The sequence below is a fragment of the Triticum urartu genome, chromosome 6 (genome assembly GCF_003073215.2).
Source record: "Triticum urartu cultivar G1812 chromosome 6, Tu2.1, whole genome shotgun sequence".
In the NCBI taxonomy this organism is placed as follows: Eukaryota; Viridiplantae; Streptophyta; class Magnoliopsida; order Poales; family Poaceae; genus Triticum; species Triticum urartu.
Window position 1 is genome coordinate 95854202 of NC_053027.1, and position 23215 is coordinate 95877416.

Below are 23215 nucleotides of genomic sequence, written 5' to 3' on the forward strand. Positions count from 1 at the left end.
CGTCATCGTCTCTACCGTGCTAGGTGAAGGAAATATGCCCTAGAGGCAATAATAAAGTTATTATTTATTTCCTTATATCATGATAAATGTTTATTATTCATGCTAGAATTGTATTAACCGGAAACATAATACATGTGTGAATACATAGACAAACAGAGTGTCACTAGTATGCCTCTACTTGACTAGCTCGTTGATCAAAGATGGTTATGTTTCCTAACCATAGACATGAGTTGTCATTTGATTAACGGGATCACATCATTAGGAGAATGATGTGATTGACTTGACCCATTCTGTTAGCTTAGCACTTGATCGTTTAGTTTGTTGCTATTACTTTCTTCATGACTTATACATGTTCCTATGACTATGAGATTATGCAACTCCCGTTTACCGGAGGAACACTTTGTGTGCCACCAAACGTCACAACGTAACTGGGTGATTATAAAGGTGCTCTACAGGTGTCTCCAAAGGTACTTGTTGGGTTGGCGTATTTCGAGATTAGGATTTATCACTCCGATTGTCGGAGAGGTATCTCTGGGCTCACTCGGTAATGCATATCACTATAAGCCTTGCAAGCATTGCAACTAATGAGTTAGTTGCGGGATGATGTATTATGGAACGAGTAAAGAGACTTGCCGGTAACGAGATTGAACTAGGTATTGAGATACCGACGATCGAATCTCGGGCAAGTAACATACCGATGACAAAGGGAACAACGTATGTTGTTATGCGGTCTGACCGATAAAGATCTTCGTAGAATATGTAGGAGCCAATATGGGCATCCAGGTCCCGCTATTGGTTATTGACCAGAGAGGTGTCTCGGTCATGTCTACATAGTTCTCGAACCCGTAGGGTCCGCACGCTTAACGTTCGTTGACGATATAGTACTATATGAGTTATGTATGTTGATGACCGAATGTTGTTCGGAGTCCGAGATGAGATCACGGACATGACGAGGAACTCCGGAATGGTCCGGAGATAAAGTTTGATATATGGGATAGTAGTGTTTGATCTCCGGAAGGGGTTCCGGATGTTTCCCGAAATGTTTGGGCACGAGAACACTTTATCTGGGCCAAAGGGGAAAGCCCACGAGGATTTTGGAAAGTGCAAAAGGAAGTTTTGCGGAGACCAGAGGCTAGACGCCAGGAACCCTGGCGTCTAGGGGGTAGACGCCGGGAACCCTGGCGTCTAGCCCTGGAGTCCGAGAAGGACTCTTGCCTTTCGGGTAAAACCGAATTTGAGGAGGCTTTTACTCCAAGTTTCGACCCCAGGGCTCAACATATAAATAGAGGGGTAGGGCTAGCACCAAAGACACATCAAGAAACACCAAGCCGTGTGCCGGCAACCCCGTCCCCTCTAGTTTATCCTCCGTCATAGTTTTCGTAGTGCTTAGGCGAAGCCCTGCGGAAATTGTTCTTCACCAACACCGTCACCACGCCGTCGTGATGCCGGAACTCATCTACTACTTCGCCCCTCTTGCTGGATCGAGAAGGCGAGGACGTCACCGAGCCGTACGTGTGCAGAACTCGAAGGTGTCGTGCTTTCGGTACTTGGATCGGTCGGACGTGAAGACGTACGACTACATCAACCGCGTTGATATAACGCTTCCGCGAACGGTCTACGAGGGTATGTAGACAACACTCTTCCCTCTCATTGCTATGCATCACCATGATCTTGCATGTGCGTAAGAATTTTTTTGAAATTACTACGTTCCCCAACACTAGGTGCCTCCGCCGTCCCTGCTGCACCCCTGACCAGCGACGCCGATGCGCGCACGGGGGGGGGGGGGGTTGGATGGCCCGGGCGCATCCTCGTTGTCGCTGTCGAGGACGACCAAGCCGCCCTCCTTGCGTCCACGGCGTAGAGCGGCGATCTCCTCGATGGCCCGGCACTGGCGCTCCATCTGCTCGCGGACGTAGTCCGCCTTCGCCCACTTGAGGGCGGTCTCGTCGGCGGCAGCCATGGCCTCGTGCTCCTTCTTCACGGGGAGCAAACCTGGCTTGGTCTTTGGCTGGACGAGGCGGTAGGAAGAAGGAGAAGGGGCGGCCGCCCTCGTTGATGACAAAGGCGCCGCCGCGGGTGCGGCGCCCCAGTGGCGTCTCCTACGGCTCCGGCTTGACGGGGTGAAGCGCCGGCGAGACGGAGGACAGAGAGCCAGAGCCCGACGACGACACCGTCTCCATTCGCTGCGGCGTCCAGGAGCTGCCGCAGCGGCGAGAGAAGGAGGGGGCTCCGGGTACTCCAGGCGCAGCGTGTTGCCGGCCTCGATGTGCTCGAGGACGGCCTCAAGGGTGCGGCCTGGGGCGCCCCACCATCGGCGCCTCCCCTCGGAGTTGTGGTGGCCGCGGGGCTCGACGCCGTTGGTGGTAGCAATCTACTCCTCGTGGCGCCGCTCGAAGTACGTGTCCACAGCCCATTGCTATCGGGGGCATACCTCGGCTGGTTTCGTTGTGGCTCCGGCAGCGAGGACCGGATGCGCGTGATTTCGGCTCGTCGAGCCGCTTCGGTCGACGCGGGCGGCACCGAGACGCCGGCTGCGCTAAGCCTCCAGGTGCCCGGCACCCGCATGTCCGGGGGCGCCGGGTAGTCGGCCTCGTAGAGGAGGCGGGCCTCATCCTCATGTAGATGGCGGCCGCCAAATCCGTTCGCCGCTGCGCCAATCGCCTGAGAAGCGCTTGGCCATGGACGTCGGGGTGGAAGAGGGCAGGAGAGAGAGGCGTCGGCGGCCAGAGGTAGAGAGAAGGGCGTCAGTGGCGAGAGCTTGTGCGTTCACCAGCGAGGGAAGATGGCTTTTATAGCCGCGGATGGGCGGTGGGAGAGCTGTCGCCGTGTGTCGTGTGGCGGGAGCAGGCCCGTGAGGCATCATGTAAGGCTGACCGGCGCAGCAGCGCGACAGCTTTGGCATTGATTCCCGCGGGAACCGAGACGATGAGGACGACGAAGGCGGCGAGTCGCTGACTCGGCAGACCCACTCATTTTCGCGCCAAAAAACGTTTCCCCGGGCGCCCCACGGCGCATCGGGTTCGGCCTGGGTCCGTCGGCACCAACCAGTGAAAATTAGGCTTCTGGAGGCGTGACTGGGCCGAATTTTCTATGAAAAAGGCCTTGGAGTGGGGGGGGGGGCATGATGCTCTAAATCCCCTATAAGTCAAACTCCCCCTTGATCCCCTTTAACCGAATAAGGCCTTAGTTTTTTTAATAGTTTCTTAATTACTTCTTAAAGCAAACCGCCCGAGCCACAGAGTACAATAAGGTTTACAACATACACACCGAAACACAAAACACAACAGAGGTCCAAACTTTCTGTGCTGAGGATACAGCTCAACAAGTTCAAAGATTCTTAATTACTTCTTCCGTCTCAAAACAAGTGTCGTGGCTTTAGTTTAAATTCGTGTAAATTTGAACTAAAACCACAATACTTATTTTGCTTGTTGTTCATTTGTTGCCCAATTAGTTTTTGTTTTGTTTTGAGGGGAATGTTGCCCAATTTGTTAACGCATACGGCCTAGCACCATTCTGTCCACCAGTGTCGTCGTGACTGTCGTCTGTTACCAGCCCGGCCCACTTCCAACAAAGTCCATATCGTTCAAGAACTCAAAGAAACTCCACACAGGCGGCGGCGAGCAGGCAGTGCCGCAGTGGCGTCCGGTTCCAGCAGCCGGGAGAGTAAGCACGTCCGGTACGTGTTCTGCCCCGGCAGTTCCCCGCCAGAGTAAAGCACGTCCTGCACGTGCTCTGCAAACTCGCGGTGACGGGCGTGCCGGCTCGAATTAGGTGAGGTACGACGCGCGCGTGTTCGTCGTTTGGCAGCTGCACGCGATGGCGATGACTCCCTCGCTGGAAGCCTGGAATTGAGTGATCGCACGCGATCGCCGTTTTACCGTGGGGCTGTGATCGATGTCTGTTGTGTACGTAGATGTCTAGTACCACATCGCCAACTTTGGCCAGCACCCCACAGCATAAAAGGTGGCGCTCGGGAGCCTGTTTCACCGTGCGGCAAGCACGGTTTAAGCAATGGCTTATTCAGCTATGAAATTCTATTGAGAAAACTTCGACAAGGTAATCACTATCTCTATGATTCTAAACAACCGGCCCAGTTGATGGATTGTGGAAACTAACCATGGAAGCCCGTCGTCCTTGCAGGGGCGGCCTTTTTTTTATTTTTCTTTTGTCTGATTTTTTCTCCCACGACCTCGACCTTGTCAACAGTCTCATACGTGCTGGTTATTATGCTATGCTGAGGTTGCGCACGAGTTCAACATGGTGCACTATGCAATAGCTAAATCCATTTGCGCATCTATAACACAACACATTGACCATTTACAAAAAAACAAGAATTGAATTGTTCAAATCGAAGGCCCAGCTCGGTTGTCGGTGGTGACGGTGAGGGGGAACACAACGGTGAAGCTCTCTAAAACCGTCACCTGCTCCTTCATCTTCTTAAACCTGGGCGACTACAGGAGTGGAAGCATCACACCTCCATGAATTATAGGTACCAAGAGCGAGCGGAAGCATCACACCTCCTTGAATTGTATGTACTTATTGTAAAAAGATAACTAACCAAAACCAATTTTCTAAAAGTCCTTCAAAAACTCGTTTTTTAAAATCTTACGTCAAATTCCCCATATCCAAACAACCACTTAGAGACTTTCAAAAGCCACACGAGCCACCCACTAAAAGAGGTCAAAATCTATGCTTGTTGAATACACCATGACCGAGAATATGACTCTCGTGAGATAGAATGTCAAACCAATAATCCTTCCGTCCGGGTTTATTGGGCCCTTGGCGGAGGGAGCGCGTCCGCTCCTATTATGCCAAAGTGTTTTTTTGGAACACAGTACAGACTCAAGCGCTCATATACACGCACATACACTCATCTCTATGAAAGCACACACACTCTATCCCTATGAGCACCTCTGAAAGACTAAGCCGACATATCATCTTCATAATTACGAAGTCATCATAGGCACCTCGTCGTCGACAGAAACGTCTCCTCCAACTGAATGTGCATCACCGAAAATTCTGAAATAAATCCAGGAATAAATGCGAGCACTAGGATTTGAACCCCTGGTGGGATGGAGATACCACAGTCCCTCCAACCATCTAACCACAGGTTGGTTCGCATGTCAGGCCAAAGTGTTGGTGGGTAACTCATCAACCAAGATCGGTCTTGGGTACTGCCCCACATGAAGACAGAGGTAACCTCTTTTTATAATGAACAAAACAATGCCAAAATCCTTCTACAGTTGCCATGAAAAAACATGCAAAATTCTAACACTATAATGAACTGAAGGAGACCCTGGACGATTTGATTTGGGTTACCCCAACCTAATAAGAGGGTTAGAGGCGGTAGCAGAAAAGGTGATGTCTAAGTCACTGACATTTCCATGCGAGTTTTTTTTGCGTCAAGAGAAAACGTAAGATTTTGTGGACCCTAGTACAAGCCAAGCCTCAAAGACCTAATTAGTTAGCACAATGCTACGTGTCGGCCCATTGATGTTTCAGAAGATCGGCTGGGTCTCGAGCCGTCAAATCCATCGCGTAGTAGCCGTCCAATCCAGCTGATGAGGTTTGCAACATGGGTCATGTTGTGCATGGAGGTTGCAACATGGGTTATGTTGCACTTGAATATTTAAATGGCGAGTGCTTGGCAACATGAGCCATGGCACCCTTAGAGGTTTGCAACATAACCCACTTCGCGCTTGGTGGTCTGCAAACCAGACATTTTGCAATAGGAGACATGTTGCCACTGCAACATCACTTGCATTGCAGCCGTTGTCGTTGCATTGACGCGGTTTGCAGAAACATGCCTTTTCCAACATGTCTCGCAGCGCGGCAGCGACTCCCGTGATGTTAGTTCGATGGGGACTGCCGTGGGAGGAGAGAGAGAGAGAGAGAGAGAGAGAGAGAGAGAGAGAGAGACGACTTGCTGCAAAGGGGTGAGGAAGTCGTTTTTGCTGCTGCAAGGAAGGAGGAAACCGTGGTGGCGGCTTGTTTCAAGTAGCGTCACAGTGGGAATGTCGTGGAATAAGACGGTGAGATAAGATTGCTTCCAGACAACGAGGAAATGGACTTTAGCCTTTAAGAAGACGACGCGATGTTCCTGGAGGAGTCAAAAGGATATGATTGAAAACTACGATGTGGGGCTATCCGAGCACGTGACAGAATGGGAGGCAGCCGACGCACACATGTTATCAACCACCTGAACGTGAGCGTTTCCCAATTTTATTTTATTCTTTTGCATTTCCGAATTTATTTTCTGAGGTACGTTTCCCAATTAGTTTTCCTAAGCGATGTTTATAAAATATTTGGTATTTCAATAGCTGGCACATCACTGTACTTCACATGTGACAGTAATCTGGCAGACCCACACTCTCTCTTTTCTCTCACACAATAAATTAAATATATATTTTCACCTTGGCTAATTTATAACATTCATATCTTTTAAACCATATATTCGTTTTGATTTTTTATATTTGAACACCTTGCGTCAAAACCTTTGAAATAAGACTAATCTTGGATATTTTTTAACCATGTTTAAATTTGAACATACATTTCACATTTCAAAATAATCAACTTCACAGTGATACATTACAATTTCACTTTTTCCAGGTACTTTTTCACAACTCCGAATTTAGATTTCACTTTTCACTGAGTTGTTTCACAAAAATAACATATATTTCAGTTGCGCATTTCTCAAATAACCTATTTCACTCTTTGAAATAATTTATTTCACATTTTCAAAATAATCAATTTCACACTGATGGATTGCAAAATTCACCTTTCTCTAGATACGATTTCACAACTTCGAATTTAGATTTCACTTTTCACTGGCTTGTTTCACAAAAAGTAACATATATTTCAATTGCACATTTCTCAAATAACCTATTTCATTCTTTGAAATAATTTATTTCCAATTTTTAAATAATCAGTTTCACACTGATACATTACAAATTCACTTTTTGTGATTACTATTTCGCAATTTAGAACCTACATTTCACTTTTCACTGGCTTGTTTCACAAAAAGTAAAATTCAATTGCACATTTTTCAAATAAACTATTTCACTCTTTTGAAATAAATTGTTTCACATTTTTTAAATAATCAAATTCGCAATGTCGCACTATAATTTCACTTCCCGTGGTTGCTATTTCACAATTGAGAACCTACATTTCACTTTTCATTGGGTTGTTTCGCAAAAAAAAAATCTATTTCAATTGCACATTTTTCAAAAGACATGTTTCACCCTTTCAGTCTTTTTTTTAAAGGGCCAATTCCATTTTCCAACACAGTCCATCTTACCATATCGTTCAGGATCCCAAAGAAGATCCAACGCCGGCGAGCAGGGCAGTGGCCCGGCTCCGGCAGCCGAGAGGCCAGCCAGCGGAGAGTAAGCACGCCCGGCACGTGCTCTGCCCTGGCAGTTCTCCACGAGAGTAAGCACGTCCGGCACGTGCTCTGCAAACTCGCCGCGGCTCGAATTGAGTGAGGTACGACGCGCGCGTGCTCGTCGTTTTGCAGGCACGCGATCACCGTTTTACCGTGAGGCTGTGATCGATGTCTGTTGTGCACATGTTTAGTACCACATCGCCAACTTGCGGTCTCACCCCACAGCATAAAAGGTGGCGGTCGGGAGGCTGTGCCGCACGGTATAAAGCAACAGCTTATTCAGCTAAAATTCCAATTCCAATTGAGAAAACCTCGACAAGGTAAATACTATCTCTATGATGATTCTAAACAGCGGCCCAGTTCATGGATTACGGAAACTAACCATAACAGCCCGTCGTCCTTGCAGGGGCGGCCTTTTTTTTTTATCTGATTTTTTCTCCCACAACCTTGTCAACAGTCTCTCTTATGCTGAGGTTGCACAGGAAATTCAACACACTGCATATTACATTATGCAGGCTGCACCCAATTCCTTTTACGCATCTATGAACACAACACATTGTCCATTCAAAAAAAAAAACTGAATTGTTCAAATCAAAGGCGCAGCTCGGCGCACACGCCCAGGTCCCCAAATAAGAACGCGTCAGCCTTCGCGTAGACGCTGATGTGCTCTTCATCATCGCACCCGAAGTACGTCGTTCGGGACGAATTTCTAGGCTTCGGCTCCTGCCGGTGGGTCGTCGATGGTGGCGGTGAGGGGGGACAAGACGACGAAGGCGGCGAGTCAGTGTTGCTCTGGGAGGCCGCCACCCGCTCCATCATCTCCTTCAACCTGGGAGATCGCCGAGACGGTGGACTCACGTGGGGTGGCTGCAACCGATCTTTAACACAGAGATCGGTGTTGAGACCGCCCGCGTCATCGGCGTGGCAGCGGTGGTGCCACTTTATGTAGCGACTGACGTTGAAGTTGGTGACGACATTGAGGCTGCGGTGCTCGATGGCAACGCCATGGCTGCCTCCTCATGCGTCACTGCCACAGGAAAAATGCATTTCTCAGTAGTACTACATGGTAACAAAATAAAATCGTTTCACGCAAAGAAATCCCTATGAAATCGTCGGTAACTGCCAAATGCGACGGTAGATCTGACTTCCGGGTCAAACGACAAGTGCAAGGTTCCCAGCGGGGAGGCATGGAGAGGGACCGATCGATTGGAACCTTTTGGGCAATGGATCAGATCGTGTGCGTGCGTGACTACGTGTGGCGTGGCAAGCGCATCCTGATGGAACCCATTTTTGGTCGTTGCCCGCGAGACTTGCTGTGCTGATGGAGCTCGTGGTTGATGCAGATTCTCAAGCTGAGCTCCCGAGCACTCAAAAACTGTTGGAAATATTAGCACTTTTCCGATTAGATTTATCCACGAGTAAACAGTAAGCATGACATAAAAGGTATGCATCTCATAGCAATACCTAAGCATACTAGCACGTACAGACATAGAATCGAACCATCTATGAGCAGCACATATACGGCTAGCATAAGTACGAGTAAATGAGGGATGGACAGATCATACCCTTCGGTTGGCCAGGCCAACGCGATGGCGGCAGCAGCAGGCTCGGCGTCGTCCGTGGCCTTCTTCTTGGAGGAGGTGTCGTCGGCCATGGTGTCGATGCAGGGGAAGTAGTGGAAGCAGAGGAGGACGAAGTTGGGGACGGATCGGGAGCAGTCGTGTCGAGACGCTCCCCAAAAACCTTATTGCCGTTCTCTCGGGCAGGATCTCGAACAACAGGGTTCCGGAGGCACCTGCTCTCCCGACCAACCGTGCACGCGGTCGTCGGGATGGGATCGCCGGAAGCAGCACAGAGAGAGGAACAGTAGCTGACGGCTAGGATTGTACGAGAGGGAGTGAGTGAACTGAGTTAGGGTTCACTCCACTGGCCAGTGCCTTCTTATATAGGCCGTCAGGTAGATGGGCCTAGGCCAGGCCCACGACAGAGTCCGCGAACAGCCCACGTCTCGGACAGTGGCGCTTCTGTAAGCGACTCGTTAATTAATTAACAATTAATTAACCATTTCTGAGCGGCAAAAATAAGCTTCGGCTCGGCTCATTCCCACAACCCGCGGCGCGCGCGTCGTGGCGAGGCGGGCGGCGGCGGAGGAGGAGCGCACGTGTACCACTCCTCTTCCCAAACTCCCAATGGCAAGTGGTAGAGCAGCCCTTATAAAGGGGTCTCAACTTTCCTCAACTAGCAAGGTGGGACTAAACTTCCCATCACCTGCCATCTCATACATGGGCCTCAAGATTAACCAGGGATTAGTGTCTTATATGGGCCTAAGCCCATCCATAATCCAACAATCCCCCACCAGATCTCGAGGCACATAAGTTTGTCAACTGTTCCAAACAATGTTTGATATACCAGAATTTTTAGTGGAGACTGTTAAGTTGAACTTCCACGTAAAGCAACAGGATTAGACTTCTTCACAACTGAACAATGGACTATGCCTTGAATTGTCAGTTTGACGTGCAGAAGTTTCGCCTGTTGTCAGCTGATACGTGGCTGCCGTAGGCTAAACCCCACGGGTGGAGCTTATTAGTCATACTCCGTACCTTCTCATGAGCTTAATAGAGATTACCCAATCTCATAGAGTGTGATCAGCAGTCGGGCTCACATAGGTGTGTTCCTCCAAAGAATTCTCTGTAGGTTAGCATCTTGCTTACACAAGTTTTGGAACACATTAAGACAAAAGTCAGCCTGCCTTACAGAATTGAGAGTATTGTGCATATCCAACGGAGTGGGTTAATTAAGGATACTCTCCTCAGTTGACCGCTGGATTGTTTTCCCAGGTCCTAATTCACGGGATCTCCGATCACATAGGTTGAGTTACCCCCATGGCAACTTACGTGGGTCTCATACCCATCTCCCTCGATGCATTTTCTATCACAATCCGTGATAGCCCTTTCGTAAAAGGGTCTGCCAGATTCTTAGCCGTCTGGATGTAATCCAATGCTATTACTCCGGAGTTTCTTGATTTTCTGACAGATTTCAATCTTCTTCTTATGTGCTTTGTGGATTTCATGTTGTCCTTTGAACTCTTAGCCTTGGCAATCACTGTTTGATTGTCACAGTTCATAAGGACAGCCGGCACTGATTTATCAACCACCGGCAAATCCATCAAAAGCTCTCGAAGCCATTCTGCTTCGACGCATGATGTGTCTAATGCTGTGAGTTCTGCTTCCATAGTCAATCTGGTTAAGATCATCTGCTTGCAAGACTCCCAGGAAATAGCACCACCACCAAGTGTGGAGACATGTCCACTTGTGGCTTTCATCTCATCAGCATCAGATATCCAATTCGAATCACTATACCCCTCAAGTACCGTCGGGTACCCAGAATAGTGAATTCCATAGTTCACAGTACCTTGCAAATAACGCATCACTCGCTCTACAGCATGCCAATGCACATCTCCCGGATTGGAAACAAACTGGCTCAGTTTGCACACAACAAATGAGATGTCAGGACGAGTACCACATGCTAGGTACATCAGTGAACCAACCATTTGAGAATATCTCAATTGATCTATAGTCGTGCCTTCGAACTTTCGAATCCGCACGCTAGGATCATATGTTGTTGCAGAAAGTTTGCAGTCCGAATATCCAAAACGGCTCAAAATCTTCTCAACATAGTGGGATTGCAAAAGTGTAATTCCACCCTCATAATTTCTCAGTAGCTTGATTTCAGGATAACATCAGCCACACCCAGGTCCTTCATCTCAAAGTTGTGAGATAGAAAAGACTTGACCTCCTCAATGACCTTGAGGTGGGTCCCAAATATCAGTATGTCATCGACATACAGACACAGTATAACTCCTTCGCCCCCACCATAGCGATAGTATACACATTTGTCAGCTTTGTTCACAACAAAGCCAGCAGATGTCAGAGTAGTGTTGAACTTCTCATGCCATTGCTTAGGCGCTTGTTTCAGGCCATACAAAGATTTCACTAGCTTACACACCTTTCTTTTCTGACCATTTCCTACAAAGCCATCCGGCTGTTGCATGTAAATTTCCTCGTCTAGGTCTCCGTTAAGGAAAGCCATCTTAACGTCCATCTGATGAACGAGAAGACCATGCGAGGCAGCCAAAGCGAGTAACACTCGAATGGTTGTCAGTCTAGCCACAGGTGAATAAGTGTCAAAGAAATCCTCTTCTTTCTGGGTATAACCCTTGGCCACAAGCCTAGCCTTGTACTTCTCAACAGTACCATCGGGCCTAAGATTCTTCTTGAACACCCACTTACATCCTAATGGTTGACAACCATAGGGACGTTCAGTGATCTCCCATGTCCCATTAGCCAAGATGGAATCCATCTCACTACAGACCGCATCCTTTCAGTAGCCAGCATCCGGAGATGCATAAGCTTCTGAAATGGTACTGGGAGTATCATCATCCACGAGGTACACGAGGAAATCATCACCAAAGGACTTTGCAGTCCTTTGTCTCTTGCTCCTAACAGGAACTTCCTCGTCATCCTCCCTGGCACTCTCATCACTTTGATGTTCATAGTATTCCATCGGAATAGCAGGTTCAGGAGTCTCATCAGAGTCCAGTCTAGAAACGCTTTGCATATCTCTCATGGGGAAAATATCCTCAAAGAATGTAGCATCCCTAGACTCTATAATTGTACCAACCTTCTGGTCAGGTACCTTAGATTTCACCACTAGAAATCTATAGCCAATGATATGCTTGGCATAGCCAAGAAAAACACAGTCCACGGTCTTTGGTCCCAACTTGCGCTTTTTTATTATCGGCACATTGACTTTCTCCAAACAGCCCCAAGTGCGCAAGTAAGAGAGTGTAGTTCTTTTCTTTTCCCATTGCTCATAGGGAGTAGTCTTATTATCCTTTGTGGGAACTTTATTCAGGACATAACAAAATGTCAATACAGCCTCCCCCCACCATGCCTTGGATAAACCCGATGTATCTAATATGGTGTTAGCCAAATCAGTTAGACACTACTAGGGAAAACCCTAGCAGTAGCGCTGGTTTTGTGCTCACTAGTAGCGCGGGTAGTGTTGGGTTTCGTAGTAATTTCAAAAAATTTCCTACGCACACGCAAGATCATGTGATGCATAGCAACGAGGGGGAGAGTGTTGTCTACGTACCCAACGCAGACCGACTGCGGAAGCGATGACACGACGTAGAGGAAGTAGTCGTACGTCTTCACGATCCAACCGATCAAGTACCGAAACTACGACACCTCCGAGTTCGAGCACACGTTCAGCTCGATGACGATCCCCGGACTCCGATCCAGCAAAGTGTCGGGGAAGAGTTCCGTCAGCACGACGGCGTGGTGACGATCTTGATGTACTACAGCAGCAGGGCTTCGCCTAAACTCCGCTACAGTATTATCGAGGAATATGGTGGCAGGGGGCACCGCACACGGCTAAGGAATAGATCACGTGGATCAACTTGTGTGTTCTAGGGTGCCTCTACCTCAGTATATAAAGGAGCCAAGGGGGGAGGGGGGCGCCGGCCAGGGAGAGGGCGCAGGAGGAGTCCTACTCCTTCCGGGAGTAGGACTCCCCCCCCAATCCTATTCCAACTAGGATTCCCCAAGGGGGGGGGAAAGAGAGAGAGGGGGGCCGGCCACCTTCTCCTAGTCCTAATAGGACTAGGGGAGGGGGAAGTGGCGCAGCCACCTTGGGCTGCCCCTTTCTCCTTTCCACTAAGGCCCATGAAGGCCCATATGGCTCCCGGGGGGTTCCGGTAACCTCCCGGTAACCCGGTAAAATCCCGATTTCACCCGGAACACTTCCGATGTCCAAACATAGGCTTCCAATATATCAATCTTTATGTCTCGACCATTTCGAGACTCCTCGTCATGTCCGTGATCACATCCGGGACTCCGAACAACCTTCGGTACATCAAAATGCATAAACTCATAATGTAACTGTCATCGTAACCTTAAGCGTGCGGACCCTACGGGTTCAAGAACAATGTAGACATGACCGAGACACGTCTCCGGTCAATAACCAATAGCGGGACCTGGATGCCCACATTGGCTCCTACATATTCTACGAAGATCTTTATCGGTCAGACCGCATAACAACATACGTTGTTCCCTTTGTCATCGGTATGTTACTTGCCCGAGATTCGATCGTCGGTATCCAATACCTAGTTCAATCTCGTTACCGGCAAGTCTCTTTACTCGTTCCGTAATACATCATCTCACAACTAACATATTAGTTGTAATGCTTGCAAGGCTTATGTGATGTGTATTACCGAGAGGGCCCAGAGATACCTCTCCGACAATCGGAGTGACAAATCCTAATCTCGAAATACGCCAACCCAACATCTACCTTTGGAGACACCTGTAATGCTCCTTTATAATCACCCAATTACGTTGTGACGTTTGGTAGCACCCAAAGTGTTCCTCCGGTAAACGGGAGTTGCATAATCTCATAGTCATAGGAACATGTATAAGTCATGAAGAAAGCAATAGCAACATACTAAACGATCGGGTGCTAAGCTAATGGAATGGGTCATGTCAATCAGATCATTCAACTAATGATGTGACCTCGTTAATCAAATAACAACTCATTGTTCATGGTCAGGAAACATAACCATCTTTGATTAACGAGCTAGTCAAGTAGAGGCATACTAGTGACACTTTGTTTGTCTATGTATTCACACATGTATTATGTTTCCGGTTAATACAATTCTAGCATGAATAATAAACATTTATCATGATTATAAGGAAATAAATAATAACTTTATTATTGCCTCTAGGGCATATTTCCTTCAGGTAGGCGCGCTACTAATAAGGCGTTACAGCTATTGCAGTCAGTAACGCGTGCCGCATGCACTACTGCTAGGACAAATAGCTGCAGCGCTTGTTCACTCCCACGCTGCTGCTAATGTAACTACTGGCAGCGTGTTTTCTTTCCATCGCTACTAGTATTGTTTTTTTATTTTTTATTTTTTTATTTTTAGTGTATTTATGCGCCATCGTACAAATATTGATACAATACCAGTTATGAGGTTTAGATCATTATGTCCATAACAGTGTGTCAAATGAAGGTGGATTAGGTTCAAGTGGAGGCAATATGTGGTGCATGTCAAAAGTATACTACTAATCCAAACTTGATCTAGTTTGGACTAATAGTACTTTCGATGTGCACCACATGTTGCCTCTAGTTGAATCTAATCCGCCAGCACAAGCTATTTAATCATCATCATAATCATTAGCACCAACAATATTTATTTAATCACCACTAACACTAGCTAATAATAATCATCAGTCATTACCACCAACACTAGCTATTTTATCATCATAGTAATAGTGTAGCACATCATCATCCTCAAACTCATTTCTAACTAATCACTCCTGCTGCTCTCTCTTAGGTAAAAGAACATAAAGCATGTGTAGCTCTCCTTCTTGATCAAGTTGGAGCATACAGATGAACCTGTCTCCTAATTTTGGGTAGCACATCTGTTTGCTACCCCCTAGTACTTGTCTGCGCTCCCCCATCACATATCTGGTCCATTCTTGCACTATTAAGCATTCATCGCTGATCTTGAATGCACTAAAGTAACATGTAGGATATCTTGGCCGTAAGCTAATAATACTCATGGTACCTTTAGTCTCGATCCCATAAGGCACAACATTCATCGGGAGTCCCTGTTGAAGAACATCGTATGGTCACATACTTAGCAATGAAGTTTAGCTTCACAAATAATGTATGGAAAAGATACACTGAGGACAAATAGTAAAAATCTTACCATCCTTCCTAAATAGATGTGACCGTAGTTCATGAAGAACACTATTGGTCACACGTTTTCAGTACTAAGATTTCTAAGTCCAGGAAGAAAATTTGTCTTGACGGTATCAAGATCCTCAAGCCATGAAACATAATGACTTAGCTCCTCGCAGTTTAGTTCAGCCCCAGGACAGTAGTAGGTCCTGTCTACCAAGCGCCGGACATGTTTGCTTGCACCGAAATAAGCTGACAATACAAATTAGTTGTCAACTATTTTTGAATAAACAATATCAAAGACATAAATATGGTTGAAGAACTTACATTTTGGTGTAACTGGAGGCGTCTGCACATCGACCCAGATGTCGGTATTACCTTCAATATCTTCTTCCGGACGAATATCAAAGGTGATAACCATATCAGGCTCAAATGCATAAGTCTTGCATAGTGCTCGCCATGTTTTGCATCCAAAATAGGTGTAGTCGTCTGAATTGTATAATTTTGCGTGGAAAATATAACCATGCTCGGTCTTCAAATAAACTTTCTTTACCTCCATAGTATGACTGAAACCTATCTTATCCAATACAAAAACTCTTGCATGGCAGGAGATATGCTAGTAGAATAGTAAAAAAATATAAGTTGAAGCAAATGAAGCAGATGTCATGCTTAATTACGAAAAAAGACTTGTCGTTGAGACTTACTGTATCCACTTCGAAGTTCTCATCCAGCTTGATGCTGAAGCGCCTATCATCATCTAGGAAGATTCCGTCGCACAGGCCGCGCTCGTCTTCGCAGTATTTGCAAATACCGAAATCCTTTTTGTCGTCAAACATTTCCTATGTTCATAGTTAAAACATTAATTGAAAATCAATAAAAGACAACTACCAGGATACTCAACACACAAATCCGGGGCACTCGATATTTCCTACATATTCTGGCAAAAGTCATGCCAAAATTCACGGAAAAATCCGGCATGACCTTTGCTAAAATAGGATATATCGAGCGCCTGAAATTTACCAGAATGGAAATGAATCAACACTCCGGCAAAACATAGGCCACTCGGAGGTGTAACCTGCAAACATGACCGGCCACTTGGATATTGAGCAACACAAGATATACATTTCAAAATATCTTATAAGACTCAAATTAGCATGCATTCAATAAGCAAAAGTAAATCATCTCATGCGTCCGTACATCGTCGAATATTATCACTAATACATCCCGAATAGTGTCATACATATAACATCACTAGTACAACTAAAACCCTAGCACACGACGGGTATCGGCGCGGGCGGTGGACACCCACAGAGAAGGAACCATCACAGGATCATAGCTCCAGTGAGATCCCTGGAGAACCTGTGCTCCAACGCAAACAAGTAGCGACGGACGTGCGCGTCCTCCTCACTGACACGGTGACGCACCACCTCCGCGGAGTCCTCGAGCCTCTGGACCGTCACTGGCCCACGCGACCGCCACCAAAGAAGGTTCGGGTCAACGACAGGCTGGCTCCTCACCAACCTGCGCCCCCCGGTAGGTAGCGCCTCCCAGTACCACCCCGGCGGAGCCCAGTCCCGGACATGGCCCATCTGGTCAAGCAGGTGTCGTCCTCCGCCGACTCGACGACGAGGATGCGGGATAGGCATCGTCCACGTCGATGCGGGAAAATTGCTTTAACTAAAAAAATAGCAACAAGTTCTTACTAACTAGTTCTATTAATTCAACTAGTTCTTACTAAAAATAAACTTACTATAAATAAAAATATTCTAGTACCTAATTAGTACCTAGTTCTTACTAACTAATTAGTACCTAAGAACTACTGCCCTAATTACCATCTAATTTGATGAACCTATAGGGGTGGAAAGTGGTAGAAACCCTAACTAATTTGATGGAGGTAGAAACCCTAGGCAGAGGTAGGGGAGAGGGAGGAGCAGGCGTGCTCACCTCGGGTGCCTGCGACGAGGGAGGGGCAGGCGGCGTCGAGGTCGTGGTCGAGGCTCCGGGACGGCGTTGAGGTCAGGGGGGTCGGGGGCGGCGTTGAGGTCGGGGTCGGGGGCGGCGTCCCGGGCGGCGTTGAGGTCGGCGGCGGGGCCGGCGTTGAATCTGGGGTCGGGGCGGCGTGGGGAGAGCGCGCGGCGGCCGAGGGGCGACGACGGCAGCGAGAGTGGAGTTGATTTGGGGGATGAAATGGCCATGGGGAAGGACGAACCGCGTGGTTAAGTCAGAAGTACCAGTAGCGCGTTCCAGAAAGGGCGTTACTGCTACGTTAGCTACAACACGTTCTGGAATACACGCTGCAGCTAAGGAGATTAGCAGTAGCGCTGGGCCATTATACGCGCTACTGCTAGGTTGGGCTAGCCATGTGCGCCCAGTTCAAACGTAGTAGCAACGCTTTTCGCTAGTACGCGCTACTGCTAAAGTCATAGCAGTAGCGTGGTTTATTTACGCGCGCTGCTACTAAGTAGCAGCAGCGCTTGATTTTGTACAACGCTACTGGTAAAATTCTGTGTATAGGCTTTTCCCTAGTAGTGAGAGTACGGTTTTTCCGTTCGGCAACCCCATTTGACTGGGGTGAGTAGGGAGGCGTCCTCTCATGAATAATACCATGTTCCGCACAGAATAAATCAAACTCATTAGAAAAGTACTCTCCACCACGATCAGACCGGACTCGTTTTATTTTCTTCTCAAGTTGGTTCTCAACTTCAGCCTTATAGACTTTAAAGTAGTGTAGAGCCTCATTCTTAGTATTTAACAAATACACATAGCAGAATCTAGTGGAATCATCAATCAGAGTCATGAAGTATTTCTTTCCACCTTTAGTCACACACCATTCATCTCACAGAGATCTGAATGTATGAGCTCTAATGGTGTCAGGTGTCTCTCCTTCGCAGGCTTGTGAGGCTTACGAGGTTGCTTAGCTTGCACACACGCATGTCACTTAGAGCCTTTGGCTAAAGTGAAACTCGGGATTAAATCCATCTTAGCTAGCCGCGTCATACAACCGAAATTTATGTGACAAAGACATGAATGCCAAACCTCAGATTCGTTCACATTAGAATGAATTTGGTTCACGACTTTATTACAGAAATCCTACAGGGAAAGGCGGAACAAACCACCACAATCATATCCTTTTCCAACAAATAGTCCATACCGAGATACGACTACTTTGTTAGATTCAAATACTAACTTAAACCCTTCTTTACATAGACGGGAGCCACTAACGAGATTCTTCTTTATGGCGTGGACATGCTGCACGTTCTTCAGTTGCACGATCTTTCCCGAAGTAAACTTCAGATCTACCGTGCCAACACCATGAACAGAAGCATGCGAGCTATTCCCCATCAGGACGGAACAATCTCGTGCGACCTGGTAGGAAGAAAACAAAGACACATCAGCACACACATGAATATTGGCCCCAGTGTCAATCCACCAATCGGTGGACTGACAGACTGAAAGTATGGCAAACAGATTACCATACTCAGATGCCGCATCATTGTTGCTCAGAGTGACATTCACAGACTTGGAGTCCTGTGCTGACTTCTTATACTTGTTTGGGCACTTGTTTGCCTAATGTTCATCTGAACCACAAGTAAAGCATCCATCTCTCTTTTTTGTATTTCTTTTTACCCTTCTTCTTAAAGGTAGTATTCTGCTGGATAGAGTTCTTTCCCTTGAACTTGTGGAAGTTCTTCTGCACCACATTGGCGCTAGAAGAACCCTTTGCCCCTTTCACATGCGAGTCCGTTGCTCTCGAGTTCTGCTCAACACTGAGATGACCAATGACATCCTCAACAGAGAATTCACGTCTCAAGTGCTTGAGAGAAGTAGAAAAGTTCCTCCAACTAGGAGGGAGTTTTGCAATAATGCAACCCGCGACAAACTTGTCCGGTAACTCACACTTCAGGAGCTCTAGCTCCTTAGCAATGCACTGTATCTCATGAGCTTGGTCCAATACAGAACGGTTATCAACCATCCTGTAGTCGTGGAACTGCTCCATGGCATACAACTCACTGCCAGCATCAGTTGCGCCGAATTTGACTTCGAGCGCATCCCACAAGTTTTTGGCAACACCCATATGAATATAGGCGTCAACCAACTTGTCTCCAATCACACTAGAACTGCTCCCGGAAAGATTGTGGTTGCCTCCCCAAACGCCTTCTCCTGTTCAGGAGCAATTGTTTCTGTGAGGGACACACCACCAACCCAGAACACGTTCATCGCTGTGAGCCACAAGGTGGTCCTAGTCTGCCAACGCTTAAAATGCGTCCCGGTAATCTTTTCCCGTTTCAGAGTAGCAGCAAAGCCTTGAATCGAAAAGTGCCTAAAATAAGGTTTTTGGATTGTTGGAAATATTAGCACTTTTCTGATTAGACTTATCCACGAGTAAATAGTAAGCATAGCATAAAAGGTATGCATCTCATAGCGATACCTAAGCATACTAGCATGTACAGAACATAGAATCAAACCATCTATGAGTAGCACATATACGGCTAGCATAAGTACGAGTAAACAAGGGATGAACAGATCATACCCTCCGGTTGGCCAGGCCAACGCGGCGGCGGCAGCAGCAGCCTCGGCGTCGTCCGTGGCCTTCTTCTTGGAGGAGGTGTCGTCGGCCATAGTGTCGATGCAGGGGAATTAGTGGAAGCAGAGGAGGACGAAGTTGGGGACGGATCGGGAGCAGTCGCGTCGTGACGCTCCCCAAAAACCTTATTGCGGTCGTCGGGATGGGATCGCCGGAAGCAGCACAGAGAGAGGAATAGTGGAGTGAGTGAACTCTGAGCGGCAAAAATAAGCTTCGGCTCGGCTCATTCCCGCAACCCGCAACCCGCAGCGCGCGCGTCGTGGCGGGCGGCGGAGGAGGAGCGCGCGTGTACCACTCCTCTTCCCAAGCTCCCAATGGCAAGTGGTAGAGCAACCCTTATAAAGAGGTCTCAACTTTCCTCAACTAGCAAGGTGGGACTAAACTTCCCACCACCTGCCATCTCATACATGGGCCTCAAGATTAACCAGGGATTAGTGTCTTATATGGGCCTAAGCCCATCCATAATCCAACAAAAACAACACGCATGAATGGATGCCATGACAAATCAAGCCATCTACTCTATCAAAGAAGCAATCTTATTGTTGGGGCATCAAATCAGCTTGAAAGCAGTGCTTACGCCTCTACCACTATACCGGTTTTGTGCAACCGCCGATAATTAAACACCAGTTGGTTGAAGGTTTACACGGAGAGTGCTTGGCAACACGAGCCATGTTACGCTCGGAGGTTTGCAACATGACCCACGTCACGCTCAGAGGTCTGCAAACCAGACATTTGCAACACGGTCCATGTTGCTACCGCAACATCGCTTGTGTTGCAACTGTTGCCATTGCGCTGCCACGGTTCGTAGAAGCATGACTCTTCCAACATTGCTCGCACCGTAGCGGCACCTCTCATGATGCCTATTTGACGGGGACTGTCATGGGAGGAGATACGGAGAGGGGGATAGGGAGAGGGAGGGAGGGAGTGAGAGGGGAGAGGGGGAGAAGGAGAGAGAGAGAGGCTTGCTGCAAAGGGGGTGAGGAAGTCGTCGTTCTTGCTGTGGTCAAGGAGGAAACCGTGGTGGCGGCTTGTTGTTAGGAGCGGCACGGTGAGACACCATGGAACAAGGAAAGTGAGATAAGGTTGCTTCTGGGAGAGATAGTATTTTTGAAGTACAAACGCAATCCCTCATACATACGCGCATGCACTCACCCCTATGAATGCACACACGCACACCCTACCCCTATGAGCACCTCCGAAAGACTGAGCCGGCATATCATCTTGAGATTTACGAAGTCATCGTAGGCGCCTCATCGTCGACGGGAACATCTCCTCCCACTGAAATCGCATCGCCAGAAATCCTGAAATAAAGGAATAATGCGAGCACCGGGACTTGAACCCTGGTGGGCTGGGGATACCACTGCCCTCTAACCATCCAACCACATGTTGGTTCGCTTCTGGAAGAGATAGTTGACAACGAGGAAATAGACTTTGGGGAAGATGGCGCGATATTCCTGGAGGAGTTAAAGAGATAAGATTGAGAAATATGTGTGGGGCCACCGGAGCACGCTGCGGATAGCGACGACAGCCGAAAGCGCACATGTTATCAACTGTCTGAACGTTAGTGTTTCCCAATTAATATTTTTTGAGGGGGATGTCTCCCAATTAGGGCTTGTTCGGTTGGAGGGAATTTGAAGGGAAATGGAGTGGGTTGGGAAGGACTAAATCCCCTTATAAGTCAAACTCCCCCTCAATCCCCTTCAAACCTCTCCGGGAGAGGTTTAGCCGAACAAGGCCTTAGGTATTTTAATAATTTCTTAAATTACTTCTTACGTCCCAAAACAAGTGTATTGTAAATTTGAACTAAAGCCACGACACTTATTTTGCTTGTCCTTTATTTGTTGCCGGACTAGTTTGTTTAGTCTAAACACACACTTTATTTAATTATCATAGTCTAAATAGTAAATACATTGGGATACAATTAAGGTCCGAAGGAACGAGGAGCCATAAATGTCGTCTTAAAGAAAGTCTTAAAGTGTGCTTAGCGAGGCTATGTGCCTCAATATTAGTCTCACGTCCTTTGAAAATGGAGGTACAAGACGTGGACTGGGCTGAAGTAGATTTGATCTCCTTGACGATGCCGCCATACACGCCTCGTATTTGTAGCAACCTCTTGGCAGTCTGATGCTATTAACACATGTGTAAGAGAGAGAGAGAGAGAGAGAGAGAGGGGGGGGGGAAGAGATCTTGTGCCAATGAAATGGCTTCTCAGTAGGTTAGCGCCTCTAAAGCTGCTGGGTTAGTTATGCCAACGCATTTGATAGCCGATGCGCCCATGAACTTCCATGTTTCATCCCTGCACACAACACCGAAAGATCCTGCATTTGGATTCCTGAAAGTAGCTCCGTCTACTTTGATCTTAGCAAAACCTGCCGCCGGTGGTGTGCTGCGCAGGTGGGGTGCCCTTGCCGCTGCTGGAACTTGTGTCCCATGTGGTTTGATCTCACCGAGCTCCCTAATATAGCTACTGATAAAATGATGGGTCGCGTGAGGGGTCTGAATTGTGCTCATGTAACGCCTTTCTTCGGGCGTACCAGATAGCCCACAATGTCACTACGACCTTGACGAAATCATCATGTTGTAGGCTGTCAATTAATGTAAATAACCACCCTTTGGCTTCCGGTTCCCTTATGTTATCAACAGTTTCAGCAAGGGCTGGGTTCCAACGCCCATAGGCATCTCACCATATTACAGTGAAGGAGTGAGTGCTGTCATGAATCGTCCGTTCCACAAAGGCCACATGTAGACATTGTCGCCATGTTTCTGTGAGTTAGAAGATCAGCCGTGGGCAGAGATTGCTGGGCAAGCCTCCATAAGAAAAATTTAACCTTAGAAGGGACATTGGCCTTCCACATACTTGTCCATGCCTTCAACTCGCTCTCCGAATTTGAAGAATCTGCTGTTTCCTCAAGCCAAGCTTTCCGGTGAGCCTTTTTTTAGGGGTTCCCGGCGAGCCCTTGTGGATACTAACATTCTTCTAAATGAATCAATTGCGCAATTAGGTAACACATACGGCCTAGTAGCACCATCGTGTCCACCGGTGCCGTTTATTACCAGCCCGGCCCACTTCCAACAAAACCCAAAGATACTCCACACAGGCGGCGGCCGGTGCGCGCGGGGGCGAGCAGGGCAGTGCCGCCGTGGCGTTCGGTTCCGGCAGCCGGCACGCGATGGCGACGCCGCTGGCCGCCCTCGCTGGAATTGAGTGATCGCCGTGTTACCGTGAGGCTATGATCGATGTCTGCTGTGTACGGAGTACATGTTTAGTACCACATCGCCAACTTTGGCCAACGCCCCACAGCATAAAGCGCGGCGGTCGGGAGCCAGATCCACCGTGCGGCAAGCACGGTATAAAGCAACAGCCTATTGGGCTATCATTCTCTTGAGCTACCCCGACAAGGTAATTACTCTCTCTATGATATGATTCAAAGCACCGCCCATCACTTACTTGATGGATTATCCAGACTAACCCATGGAAGCCCGTCGTCCCTGCAGGGGCG